Raw genomic sequence first — 15,270 nt, 5'->3', positions numbered from 1 at the left:
TCGAAATTTTATATGTAAGTAGGCTTTTATATTGTATGACTGCGTACTTTGTTACCTGGTTCAACTATGTTGATTTTCCTCTGCTGTCTGGTGGGGATTTTATGCATATGATGAAGCTTTTATCTGAAAACCATCTTACGCTGGTTCGACTGTCCAGCTGGCGGGATGTCTTACTAATGGTAACATCTATGGTTGTTAGCTGATTAAACATGTCAAGGCGAAGTCTGATATTTATATTGGATATTGTAAGATCTAACACGTTAATGCAATTGTTCATTTCATGTTTGACAGTGAGTGAGATGATGTTACGTAAGTTGCTCAGATCTTCAGCTAGTACATTTCCTTCACTAATTTTGTCTTAAAACATTAGCTGAGAGTAATGTACATATATCTTGGAGTAATTGTTTATTTGGTTAATGCATCAAAGGGATGTTTGCTCCAGATGGTTAATGTAAATAACAGATAGCAATCCAGCAAGACTGCTCCCCGTTGCACGTTCATAATCTGGTTTACAGACTTTGTTATTTAAAGTAAAAATAATTATGAGAAGGTACAAGAGCGAGAAACCCTTAACTCATGTATTTCAGGTAGGTTGAGGTTTTTGTGTTTTAGGAGGCTATTTTTTATTATGTTAATTATTTATTCTACTGGGATATTAGTATAAAGTTTAACAATATCTAAAGAAGCAAATCTACGTGTCAGCAGTATGTGGATGTCCATTATATGTCCTGTGAGGTCAGTTGTGGTTTTCATTAAATAACTCTTTTTCGAACTTGTGAGAAGTTCATTCAGTTTTCTGTTTATACTGTATGCTGGACTATTTATTGAATTTATGAGTGGACATATGAGGCAGTGTTTCTTGTGCATCTCAGATTGTGAACGAACATTCGGTGCAGATGAATTTATTATGTATTCACTAACTTCAAATTTATTTAAGAAAAATATGCAACTGTAGAGTTGTTTATTGATTTTAGCTTGGAATTTTACTGTGGGGTTTCATTCTAGTTTATAAAATTATTGTTCTAGCTGCAAAAAGCAACAAGTCCGCGCTGTGTCGGTACATCAAAGGAAATGGTTCGTTACTCTGATAGGACGGGGCTTCACGTTTTCCGTTGTTGCTGACCGACGCGCGTGCTCTTAGGACCATTAAAGAGCATCTACGAACACACTACTCCATTGTGTTCAGTTCTGCGGTGTTCTGGGCCGTTCTGCGCTGCTCTGTGCTCGTGATAGTCCTTGGTGCTGCAGACGTTGTAGCGCGGTCCATGTCACTCCGGTCACCTATATTCTGAGTTAGCTCCTTTAAGAGATTGTACGATCCAGAGCGTCCAAGGGATTAAAATGTGTGTCCCCTCGGGCACCAGGCGCTTGGTGTCATTGAGAACCCAGGTGGTGCTGGGGATGGCTCCGATCAAGAGGGGTAGGAGAGTGTTTCTGCTTGAAAGACCAGATAAGCAGTTGTTAGCATCTCACTTGGACAATGAACTGCAATCATTTAAATCAAGAAAGACGGCCATAGAGGAAGTATGGGGAAAGTTTAATCTTGGTCTGGACAAGTATGTGCTTAGTAAGTGGGCCGGCCGAAGTGACCGTGCGGTTCTAGGCACTACAGTCTGGAGCCGAGCGACCGCTACGGTCGCAGGTTCGAATCCTGCCTCGGGCATGGATGTGTGTGATGTCCTTAGTTAGGTTTAATTAGTTCTAAGTTCCAGGCGACTGAGGACCTCAGAAACTAAGTCGCAAAGTGCTCAGAGCCATTTTGCTTAGTAAGTGGCTTAAGGACGGAAAAGACCCACCGTGGTTTAAAAAAGAAATTCGGAAAATGCTGAGGAAGATTGTTGCACTCTCGGTTAAAAAGAGGACGCACAGAAGCCGACAGGCAAAGGTTAGTAGAGATTCGAGCGTCTGTGAAAAGGTGTATGCACTGCGCAGACAATAGGTACCACCGTCATACCTTGGCTAAAGATCTGCGGAGAAGCCAAAATATTCTGGTCCTGTGTAAAATCGATAAGCGGGTCTAAGACTTCCATTCAGTCAATCGTTGACCAGTCTGGTTCGGCAGTGGAAGACAGTAAAAGAAAGGCCAAAGTTTTAAATTCCACGCATAAGGAATCATTCACGCAGGAGAATCGTACAAACGTACCGTCGTTTGACCATCGTATGGCGTTCCGTATGGATGACATAATAATAAGCACCCCTGTCGTAGAGAAACAGCGAAAAGAGTTGAAAACAAATAAGTCGCTTGGTCCAGATTGAATCCCAATTCGGTTTTACGAATTACTTAATACGCAATTTTCATGAATCTCTCGACCAGCAAGAAGTGCCAAGCGATGATGACTCCTGTAAATAAGAAGGGTAAAAGAACTGAGCCACAAAATAACACACCAAAATCTTTAACACTGGTTTGTTGCACAATTGTAGAACATATTTTGAGTTCAAGTACAGTAAATTTCCTAGAGACCGAAAAGCTCATGTCCAAGCATCGTTCGTGCGAAACCCAACTTGCTCCTTTCTCACATGAAATATTGCGACTATGGGTGAAGGCCAACATGCAGATTATATATATTTACATTCCCGAAAAGCATTCGACACGGTATCCCACGGCACACTGTTAACGAAGGTACGTGCATAAGGAATAGGCTCCCAGATACGTGAGCGTCCCGAAGACTTCTTAAGTAATAGAACTCACTGTGTTGTCCTCGACTGCGAGTGTTCATCAAAGTCAGGGGTAACATTAGGAATGCCTCAGGGAAGTGTGATACGGCCGTTGTTATTTTCTATAGACGTAAATGACAGGGTGAGCAGCAATCTGTGGTTGCTTACTGATGACACTGTGGTATACAGGAAGGTGTCGAAGATAAGGGACTGTAGGTTGATACAAAAAATAACCTAGAAAAAATTTCTAGTTGGTGTGTTGAGTTTCAGCTGGCTCTCATCGTAGAAGAATGTAAGCTAATGCGGATGAGCGGGAAACAAACCCGTAATGTTCAGATACAGCATTAGTAGTGTTCTGCTGTACACAGTCACGTCTTTTAAAAATCTGGGCGTAACGCTGCGAAGCGACATGAAATGGCACGAGCATGCGAGGGTTGGGGTAGGGAAGGCGAATGGTAGACTGGCGTTTATTGGGAATACCTAACAAAACATTGGTTCATCTGTAAAGGAGACCGCATGTAGGTTTCTAGTGCGATCTGTTCTTGAGTACTGCTCGAGTGTTTGGGATCCGCACGAGGTCGGATTCAAAGAAGACAGCGAAGCAAGTGAGAGGCGAGCTGCTAGATTTTTTACCGAAAGCTTTGATCGGCATGATAGTGTTATGGGCGTGCTTCGGGAGCTCAATTGGTTATCCTCGGAGGGAAGAAGACATTCTTTTCGGAGAAAGCTGCTGAGAAAATGTAGAGAACCGGCATTTGAACATGACTGCAGAACGATCCTACTGCTGCCAACATACATTTTGCATGGAGACCACGACGATAAGATACGAGAAGTCAAGGCTCATACGGAGGCGTACAACAGTCGCTTTTCCCTCGTTCAGTCTGCGAGAGAAACAGGAAAGCAAACGACTAGTTGTGGTACAGGGTTCCCTCTGCCACGCGCAGTACGGTGGCTTGCGGAGTGTATTTAGAGATGTAGATGCATGTGACCCCATTAGTTCCATTTTCGCACTACAATGGTGAGATTTCGACCAACGCGAATAGTAATATCACGGAAAGATAAACCACATTCTCGACAGCGCACATCCCGCATCACTTGAATTGCGGGAAGCGCTGGTATGCGTTCATCGTCCATACGCAGGGCATACATAACATGACCATCTCACAAGCCCTAACGCCAATGTATTCTCCGAATAAGATAGCCATTGGGTAAGTTTTCCTTATATTCAAAACGGAGGCGGCATTTACCAACTTTGAATGGCTGCGCTAAAATCCTCATTTACGTATACATGTACAGTATGTAGTACACTTCTTGGCACTTTGTTTTTCACTGCATGTCGCCTTCATTGTGTTGCAGTTTTATCGGCCACTATGGTAGTCTATTATTTAAATTACAAGTGTCTTACTATTATGCTCGGGGTTTATACTCGGTTACAATTGCGATCGTTGACAACTACCTCTCAACCAACACGTTTGAGGTCGTTGTGGTTGACTAGGTACGATGTAAGAGGTCCATGTTTAAAGAATTTGTTGCTAGCACACTCGAGCAGATGTAATTTCGATGGATTGCTCACGCGCTGCCTGCGATATGTAAGCTATTAGAGAATCTCAGACCAGAGAGCAGTGTTGTATGCAGTAAGAACTGTGTGGCAGTAGGAGTAAGTAGTTGCCAGGAGTCGTGTGTATGGAGTTGGCTGGGCCAGTCGTGGGGAGCGATGGCGGTGCCTGAAGGTTGTAGGATAAGGTAAAAGCACCCTCGCGCATATGTACTATTGTTATATCAAGTCCCATGTAAAATATTTTTAAAAAATCTCTTAATAATAATCTTTCTTATAAAAAATTAACTTTTGACAATCATTCATCTCAATTTAAAGAATTTACTAATTTCTCCAATCCATGGTCATCTCGATTATTGTAAAGAAAAATCAGTTGTTTCTTTTATACACGACAAATCTATCGGCCAGCATTGCACTGGGCTTTGCCAGAAAAATTTCTTACAGGAGCAGATATATTTGCGTTATCCGGCGACCTTATTGAGGTAATAATCTTCAATTTAGTCAGTATGATCTTTCAGGGCTATGACGCTTCAGTGCTCACGTCCAAAATATACCAGTTTAAATTCACAGTCAGTTATTGAAAGGTTATAAATGAGTAGCAATTTTATTGAGAGGTCAGTCATATTTTATTATTGGTAGGTTACGGAATTTATTTATTGGGAGGTTACGCTAAATTGTAATGTTATAATTATATTTTTTACTGTTGAGAGGTATTTTTTACTGTGGGGGGGGGGGGGGGGGTTACACAACATGTAAATGGAATATACATATTTTATCTGTGGGAAGGTTACACTTGTCGACAGCCGGCCCGGATCGTACTTTTGTGAATTTCTGAGAAGCAGTCACTTATATATCTTCTCTTATTTACCTAATGTTAAATGTAGTTTGCATCTGGCGCAACGCATTTACTAATTTGTCACTCTTTATTTCACAGATCATCGGCAGTTTATTGCTCTTTGTTGTTATTGTATTTGTTCTATTTTTGCTTTGTCTTTGATTTTGTGCATATTTTTGACTTGTGAGAATGCCGTGAAAAACTGCTAACAGTACATCGCGATGTGCAATGAGCGAAAAAGCCTACTTGAATAATTTAACTGATAATACTAGCAATAGTGTCATAATGATAATCCTCTAACTACAGACAATCAGTGCGTACCGACCACTAGTAATGATTTTAATCCTAATGATGAGCAACAAATTCAATTATGTCCACACTTAATTTAACGACAGTTGATGACACGGCACGTTCCGTTACAATGAATGCTGACGAGTTTGACACACCTGACTTGCAAAATTTACGCAGTGAACAGATAAATGTTTCTAACGAAGGTGAACAATGTACTCAAAGTACGTCAGATTTATTTCATTCCGGTGTAGTGACCAAGAGTGTACATCCAATTAGCAAACCTTTTCAAGACACAGAGAATGACCGAATGGTTACCCAAAACGTGACAAATGCAGAGACGCTAATTTGGCTTGGATCAAGTTATGGAATTATTGCTACAATTTAATGAAACGAACAAACAACTTAATGAAAATCTCAAACAACGACTTAATGAATCGAACAAACAACTTAATGAAAATCTCAAACAACAACTTAATGAATCGAACAAACAGCTCACTGAAATTCTCAAACAGTCGAATGAAAAACAAGACAACAATTACAAACAACTTAATGAAAATCTCAAACAGATTAATGAAAAACTTGACACCTCTACTGAACAGCTTACTCAACAGATTACAGCCGTTGCCGAGCAAGGTAACGAAACTAAAACACAGCTACGTGAGGAAATTAAGGCTAGTGCTAGGAATAGTAGTGAAGAAATTAGATCCGTGGCACAAGAAATATGTAATACACATGCAGCCACAACAAAATTACTTAGAGATGAAATTAGTGAAGTTGCTAAACAATGTTCAGAAAACGCAACACAGTTACGCGGCGAGTTTAAATTAATGTCAGCAGAACTTTCATGCACAGTGGATGCGAAAGTAGACAAGAAATTCGAACAACAGAACAGCCAAACTGACGAACGTTTCAATCACCACTTGCAAAACAGTGAAACGCGTTACCGTAAATTCATACAGGAACAGAACAAAGTAAAGAAACAAGTCTTGGAAACAATTACTGCACAGAGACAGGAAGATAAGCGTAAGTTATTCACGATAGCAAAAAGTACGTAGACAACAACATTGCTATAGTATCAGATGAAATCAAACAGTTGAACACCGAATTGCATGTTGAAATCTCCGATCTTAAAACAAAAACAGACACACACACAGTAGACTTTCAGACAGCGACCAACAGACTTGAACAATTAGAATTAATACAGTATCCTGATGCCATCCAAGCAGACGTTAAGAAATTGAACAAAACCACACGTAAAATGCAAAAACAAATTAATTATTGTGACACTAAAAACGACGATCAGGTAAAAGCACTGATTGAAAAACTTGATGAAGTGGCCAGTCGTATTGATGTTATCGAAAATAACAATGACACCAAATGAGACGATACGTCACCAATTTCGTATCATCAAACACCCGAATTCCAAAATTTACAGTTGAAAATCAGTGTGATAGGTCCGTCCAGTAATACATTACGTAGAAACGTGTCGTCTTTACAGCAAGAAGTGACGGAGATGAGAAATGTGGCATACGCCACATTCCGAACATTTCTCACACTCACACAGCCAGTATAATTTAGGTAATTTAGAGAGAGAACGTGACTTAGATTCCGAACAGTCACAGACAAACAGATTATCACACAATCCTGAACCTGTTCAGACACACAGAGACGACAATTTTGATTATAAGCACTTTCTATCCGTGAGAAATTTTAATGTATTTAAGAATGACAGAACACATACACTCGTTGGAATGTGACAACGCTTTACTTTTGGATTTTCAGCGGCATTGCCTGGAACGCAGAAACTAAAATTTATTTGCAGCGCGTAAGAGACCTCAGGGGATTCATTACACTTCGATGAATATGTGCCGAAGCGTGCACAGGGCTCCGAACCGTAGTAGTGCTATTGCTTATTTAGTTTCCTCCACTACTGCATACTCTTTTACTATCCTTTATATCTATCAAAACAACTCTTCAGCTATCGATCTATCTAGGACTAGGGAATGGGTAGAGAAAACCTAATATGACAAGTTTTACCTGAAAGTGACAGTTTTAATTATACACTCCCGAAATGACAAGAACCACCAGAACTTTAATACCAGACAATAGTTTAATCATCAGTATCGTCAAAATTATCAGCAATCGCGGACACATTTTGGCAACAATAGAGGATTTTCCACACAACAACAACAAAACCAGCGCCCGCCACGGTGGTCTCGCGGTTCTAGGCGCTCAGTCCGGAGCCGCGCGACCGCTACGGTCGCAGGTTCGAATCCTGCCTCGGGCATGGATGTGTGTGATGTCCTTAGGTTAGTTAGGTTTAAGTAGTTCTAAGTTCTATGGGACTGGTGGCCACAGATGTTAAGTCCCATAGTGCTCAGAGCCAACCAACCAACAAAACCAGCCGGTTAGCATACCTAACCAACAATGTAACGTACAAGATCAACCAAGCTTTAATGTTTCGCCGCCTACACGTATTGCGTCGGCTCCGCCAAATAGCAACGCATAGCAACAAGGAAATCAATATGTACAGAAAAAAAACATCATTTCAACTCGTATCGCAACGCGCCGTATAGTAACGATTATTATGACAGACATAAATGTAATGAGCACAGTTTTCAGCAGCAAAATCATCCACAATAAGAGATTATCGTGAATGAACCAGACAGTCGGTATCATCCAGAACCTAATACGTCAGGAAGAAGTAACAGAGCAGTACAAATAGTCGAAATGCGACAGCACCCTCCCGCAAATAACAGTACGTCAGAAATAATTTGACTAGATACAGTACAGGCTGCATCTTCCAGCAACGTAAGCAATAATTTTGACACGCAGAATCTTGTTCACAAAATGTTATTACTTTTGACGACATTAGAGACACACTTTACAAGAAAAACCAGTTATACAAAAAACCATTTCCCACCCTGTTATTGAAGTAAAGATTGGATCATCCACATTTTCAGCAATAATCGATTCTGCATCACCTATGTCAGTTATAAATGAAGAAACTTTCAACGAATGTAACAAAGAGAACACTTATCCTACGTTACCATTAGGCAAAACTAAAGTAAAAGGAGCAGTATCTAGTAAAGGAGTAGATGTAAAATTACAGACACACTAATCATTTTGTATTGTAGGTCACAGGTTCCACTCAAATTTTTAGATTGTTCCCTTATTGACAACAGACGTTTATTTTAGGTACGAAATTTTTGGTACAACACGACGCAATTATTGACTTTCAAAATTCCCAATTAAAGTTAAAGGAAGAAAAGGTACAACTGGCATTAGAATTTCAGCACTCTTTATCTGCAGAAGAACAAACAATTAAGCGGATAGAGCTCATTTCTACATCGCGTAACATATACTGTCATTCCACATCGTTCACAGACACGTACGTACACAACTACAATCCACCAGACGAAGCCGAGTGTGACGTTATACAGATGATTTCTTATAAAATAAAACAGAGCGAAGCAAAGACAGATGACGAACGTACTCAACTACGCAATATTCTTTTACAGCAAGCTCCAGTTTTTGACAACATCCCTGGTACTATATCCGGTTTCATGTATGAATTTCAAGTTAAACAGTATGACACATTTAAAGCCAAACATTATCCTATTCCATATATCTACAGAGAACAAGTTAAGAAAGAATTGCAAGCTATGCTTGACCAAGGAATTATTGAACCGGCAGTTAATCCTTACATAAACCCGCCGCATATTGTTAAGAAAAACGATGGCTCACTTCGACTCGTGCTTTACTCGCGCCATGTCAACGACATTATTATTAATGAAGCAGATCGCCCGTAGACACTAGAAGAACTTTTACAGAAATGTCATGGTACTGATATTTATTCCACATTAGATTTGAAACCGGGATTTTGGGCAAATTCAGCTCCATCCGAACTTCAGGAAGTACGCAGCATTTCTCTGTTTTGGTGTTTGTTATCAATTTTGCAAATTACCGTTCGGTTTAACAATTTCTTCAGCAGCTTTTATTCGCGATTTAAGTACTATACTTCCGACAGAACGTAAAGACAGAATCACCACATTTGTAGACGACATCCTTACTGCAGAAGCTAACTTGTCTGAACACAGTTAGATTCTGGAACAACTGTTGCAAACTTTTCGTGCACAAGGACTAACAGTTAATCTTAGCAAATCACACTTTGGCAAAACTTCTATAAAATTTCTTGGAAATGTAATAACAGCAGAAGCATTGCGCCTGACCCGGAAAAACTTCAAGCTTTACGTGACATAACTGTTCCAACGACGACGAAACAACTACGCAGCTTTCTGGGATTCATTAACTTTTTTCGAAAATTTATTCATTACTCTGCTTTAGATACCCCTAGATTATGCCAGTTGACGGGTAAAAACGCTATTTGGCCCTGGGGTAACCAAGCACGGTCTGAGTTTGTTAATTTGAAACATGCATAGTTGAATGCACCACTTTTATCACATCCATACCCTACGAGAAATTTTTCCGTTGACACCGACAGTTCTAACACCGCTTTAGGCGTACATATACACTCCTGGAAATGGAAAAAAGAACACATTGACACCGGTGTGTCAGACCCACCATACTTGCTCCGGACACCGAGAGAGGGCTGTACAAGCAATGATCACACGCACGGCACAGCGGACACACCAGGAACCACGGTGTTGGCCGACGAATGGCGCTAGCTGCGCAGCATTTGTGCACCGCCGCCGTCAGTGTCAGCCAGTTTGCCATGGCATACGGAGCTCCATCGCAGTCTTTAACACTGGTAGCATGCCGCGACAGCGTGGACGTGAACCGTATGTGCAGTTGACGGACTTTGAGCGAGGGCGTATTGTGGGCATGCGGGAGGCCGGGTGGACGTACCGCCGAATTGCTCAACACCTGGGGCGTGAGGTCTCCACAGTACATCGATGTTGTCGCCAGTGGTCGGCGGAAGGTGCACGTGCCCGTCGACCTGGGACCGGACCGCAGCGACGCACGGATGCACGCCAAGACCGTAGGATCCTACGCAGTGCCGTAGGGGACCGCACCGCCACTTCCCAGCAAATTAGGGACACTGTTGCTCCTGGGGTATCGGCGAGGACCATTCGCAAGCGTCTCCATGAAGCTGGGCTACGGTCCCGCACACCGTTAGGCCGTCTTCCGCTCACGCCCCAACATCGTGCAGCCCGCCTCCAGTGGCGTCGCGACAGGCGTGAATGGAGGGACGAATGGAGACGTGTCGTCTTCAGCGATGAGAGTCGCTTCTGCCTTGGTGCCAATGATGGTCGTATGCGTGTTTGGCGCCGTGCAGGTGTGCGCCACAATCAGTACTGCATAGGACCGAGGCACACAGGGCCAACACCCGGCATCATGGTGTGGGGAGCGATCTCCTACACTGGCCGTACACCTCTGGTGATCGTCGAGGGGACACTGAATAGTGCACGGTACATCCAAACCGTCATCGAACCCATCGTTCTACCATTCCTAGACCGGCAAGGGAACTTGCTGTTCCAACAGGACAATGCACGTCCGAATGTATCCCGTGTCACCCAACGTGCTCTAGAAGGTGTAAGTCAACTACCCTGGCCAGCAAGATCTCCGGATCTGTCCCCCATTGAGCATGTTTGGGACTGGATGAAGCGTCGTCTCACGCGGTCTGCACGTCCAGCACGAACGATGGTCCAACTGAGGCGCCAGGTGGAAATGGCATGGCAAGTCGTTCCACAGGACTACATCCAGCATCTCTACGATCGTCTCCACGGGAGAATAGCAGCGAAAGGTGGATATACACTGTACTAGTGCCGACATTGTGCATGCTCTGTTTCCTGTGTCCATGTGCCTGTGGTTCTGTCAGTGTGATCATGTGATGTATCTGACCCCAGGAATGTGTCAATAAAGTTTCCCCTTCCTGGGACAATGAATTCACGGTGTTCTTATTTCAATTTCCAGGAGTGTATTTCAGGAAATTGACGAAGACTGTACTACAGTAATTAAAAACATCGCTTTTGCAACTCGGGTTCTGTCACCTGCTGAACGCAATTATTCTGTTACAGAACTTGAAACATTATGTGTTGTATGGGCATTTACCAGATTTAGGCATTTTCTTTATGGAAGACATACTACCGTTTACACAGATCATAGAGCTATACAGTTTTTACTTTCCGCTAAGTTTACACATGGCAGATTAAGCAGATGGAAACTTTATTTACAGGTATTTAATGTTACAATTGGTCACATTCCCGGTACACAAAATGTTGTAGCAGACGCACTATCCCGTTCTCTCAGCAAAAATCGGCAAGACATCGCAACTAACTTCTGCCAAGCAAATTCTAGCGTCATGTGTATTCAACGAGTTGCATTTGAAAATTTCATTTCGTTGTTATTACGAGACATGGCACAAGAGCAGAGCAAAGACAATGTTTGGAAATAAATTAAACGCCTTTGGCAAGATAGGAATAACGTTACCATTAGAAACCATTATACTGTACGCAAGAACATTCTGTTTCGCCGCTCTCATCCTGACAGCCACAACTGGTTATAATGTAGTCCTGACGAACTTGTTAACTAATTTGGTATACTCATTTAAGTTGCTCACATTATGTAGCCAGAAAATGTTTTCTTACACTGAGACAGAAACGTTATTTTGCGAACATGGAGAAACGTATTCGACGAGTTTTAGCGTCATGTAAAATCTGCCAGAAAGCTCAATCAGACACGACTTCACATATTCCTGCGTTACATCCCGTTGTACCCGTTAAATTGAGACACATGGCCGCTGTATACATTTTTGTTCCGATTCCCAGATCTAATAGAGGTTTTTGCTCAGCTTTGTCGCTGTTGAACTCACTTCGAAATTTGTTACTTTCACTCCGTTACGCAAAGCTATTTCGAATGCATTTGCTAAACATTTTTTATTCCATGTAGGGCATATATTGAAAGTAATTTTCGACAATGGACCACAATTTCTATCTACGATGTGGAGACGTATGTTACGAGCTAGAAACATTTCTCTGATCTATATATCCAGGTATCAATCTTCTTCGAACCCTTCTGAACGATTGATGAAAGAAATTGGTAAACTATGTAGAATATACTGCCTTAAAAGACATACGGATTGGGATACACATATACTCTCATTCCAAGATGTAATCAACTCCATACCAAATGAATCTACTATGGTATCTCCGACTGTTATATTGAAAAATGTTGAACCACCTATCAAAATTAAAGAATTAGTATCTTTTCCTACACCTCGTCGACTACGCCACCATGAAATAATTCACATTGCGCTCAACAACATCAAACGTGCCGCAGAGCGGCGAAGAAGACAGCAAAACAGGTTTGTACACGCAGTGACTTTCACATAGGACAGAAGATATTAGTACGCACACACTATTTATCCAACAGAGGAAAGAATAGATGCAGTAAATTTGAGTTTCTATACGCTGGTCCATATAGAATTCGCAGCATTCCTCACCCCAATGTAGTACATGTCGGAACTTTGAGAACCAGAAAAAGCAAAGGCAATCACTACATCTCCAATATTAAACCCTTTTTTGAATGAACATACTTTATGATTTATCACTCTGTAATGCCATTTCCTGATATTTATATGAGTACCTATGCAATTATAGCTATGTGTCTAATTACTGATGATGATTATATTTTTTCTTGGCAAGTGCCGAGCAAGGTAAGGTTAGCAGGTCGCTTTTCTTGTCGTTATATAACAGACCGTGCACATTTTCCGTTTTTTGTGTGTATGTATGATTGTTTTCCTATCGAAAGTAGAATTTTTCTTTGTACGCACTATGAAATCTTTAATACGTGACAAAAACCAGTTGACTTAGGCATTTTTGCTTTATGATATCTCAATATCTTGACTATTCTACATTTTTTGCTACTATATTATGATACTGTGTGTACATTTTTTGCACTTGAGAACTGTCTATGTTTTTGACATAATATCACTAGAAACAAGTTTTATTTAATGGGTGTATGATTTAAATGCAAGATATTAATCCATATCCATCATTTTCAGAAAGCAATGACGTGTAAAAGAAATAAATTAAACAAACCACAGTGGTTTACTATGAAGTGGAAGTTTCACCATTGGAATGAACGAAAGAAAATGCAATACCTTCTCATGAAGAGTAAATGGGTCAGAATTAACACGCATTAACAAGAATATACTATACACACTGTATAATAGCAGTCTTAACTAAATATTTTTTTTTCAGAATACGACGCTATTGATGCAGGCTGTCAGACAGAACTATACATGTTAATGTTGGTGATGAAATATGCTAGAAGTAAGAAACTCTATAATATATGAAGTAATGAATGATAATGAATAGTTGTATAAGGAAAATGGTAATATTAATATGAATAATGAATTCTGAAGTGTCTATTTTTTGCAGATGATAATAAATGATGATGAATAGTTATATGAAGAATGTGGTAATATGAATAATGAAGTTTTTCTTTGCATATGATGATAAGGATGAAATTTATATATTTTCTATTAGTTAAGAAATGCTATGTAGTTATTTAAGTATTTGTTGCAGTTCCTTTTGACTGTGTGTCGTATGTCACATAGTATAATGACTGAATGTTTTGGAAAGATAACTACAGTACATATATATTAAATACACATTTCATTACATGTTAATTTGAAGTTTACTACTTTTCAGCATAATATATATTTTTTCTTTCAGGTCAATAATCCATTTTGTATTTTTTCCAGGAGAAGCTTTTCATGATATTAATATATTGTAAGCACTTAGTTGTGAAATCTGTTCATTTTTTTTACCCAGTTGTGTCTATCATTTATGAATGTGATTACATACACTCTACTTGTTTCATTACCTTGCTACAGCTGACTCACGATGAATGACGTTAATAATCCTTATTTCCAGCAGTAAGTCAACAGCAAATATTTTCATGTCCCATCAATTGACTATTGATCCCAACGCAATGCATTGCTGGCACAAAAAAATTATTACTAGTCACAACTATTACCAGTATACAACTAAATAATGCTACCAGTTTAAGATATATTTCTAGTCCTTAATATAACGAAAATTTCTCTGATGTATTGATTCCCTTTCTGTCTATGTATTATTGGACTACAGACCTTGAGTAATAGTTACAATGTTTTACATTTTAAATATTTGTTATGTCACTTACATGATATCATATATAAACACTAGCAGCTTGATGCTACACACAGTAACTCGTGTTTTGAATGATGACTTCTGAATAATGCACAATAATAGCCTTGTAACTGGTCAATGAATGCCAATGATTACTGTAATCAGATGACTTATGCATAAATACTATGCCAATAATTACTATAATGAGATGACTTATACATAAATGCTATGCCAATAATTACTGTAATGAGATGACATGATGCCAATAATTACTGTAATACGATGACTTTTGAATAATGTTCTGTAATACTCCATACATACTATAGAAATTTTTAGTAACTAGCCAATGAGTGCCAATAATTATTCAAATCGTTTTATACACTAGAGTAATTAATGTCTTTCACCTTCTGAACTAATTACCAGCAATTACTGCAATATCCGTATGTCCTGTCCATCCTCATGATCATCGAGCACTATATTTGGTTTTTCTACTAATTCTACACTGATGTAAGAGTATGGATTCTACCAGAATGTGGTGTTGACATCAATCACTCTGACCAAAGGAGATGTCGTTATGGTCCTACTGTTTGGTGTACCTAATGTACTACCAAAATGATAACATAGAATATTAATACAATATTCCAGTGTCTTGGCTACACTCATAAATACTTCAGGGAAGAGAACTTCAGATTGTCTCACTTTGTGTTGTGCCTCTGTAGAAAGATATGGACTTTCAGTGCAGCCAGGTGCAACCCACTGTGCTACAACCATGACGCTATCCTTCCCATTCCTTT

This window comes from Schistocerca gregaria, chromosome 3 (genome assembly GCF_023897955.1).
Source record: "Schistocerca gregaria isolate iqSchGreg1 chromosome 3, iqSchGreg1.2, whole genome shotgun sequence".
Taxonomy (NCBI): domain Eukaryota; kingdom Metazoa; phylum Arthropoda; class Insecta; order Orthoptera; family Acrididae; genus Schistocerca; species Schistocerca gregaria.
Note: the sequence above shows the minus strand (reverse complement) of the source record.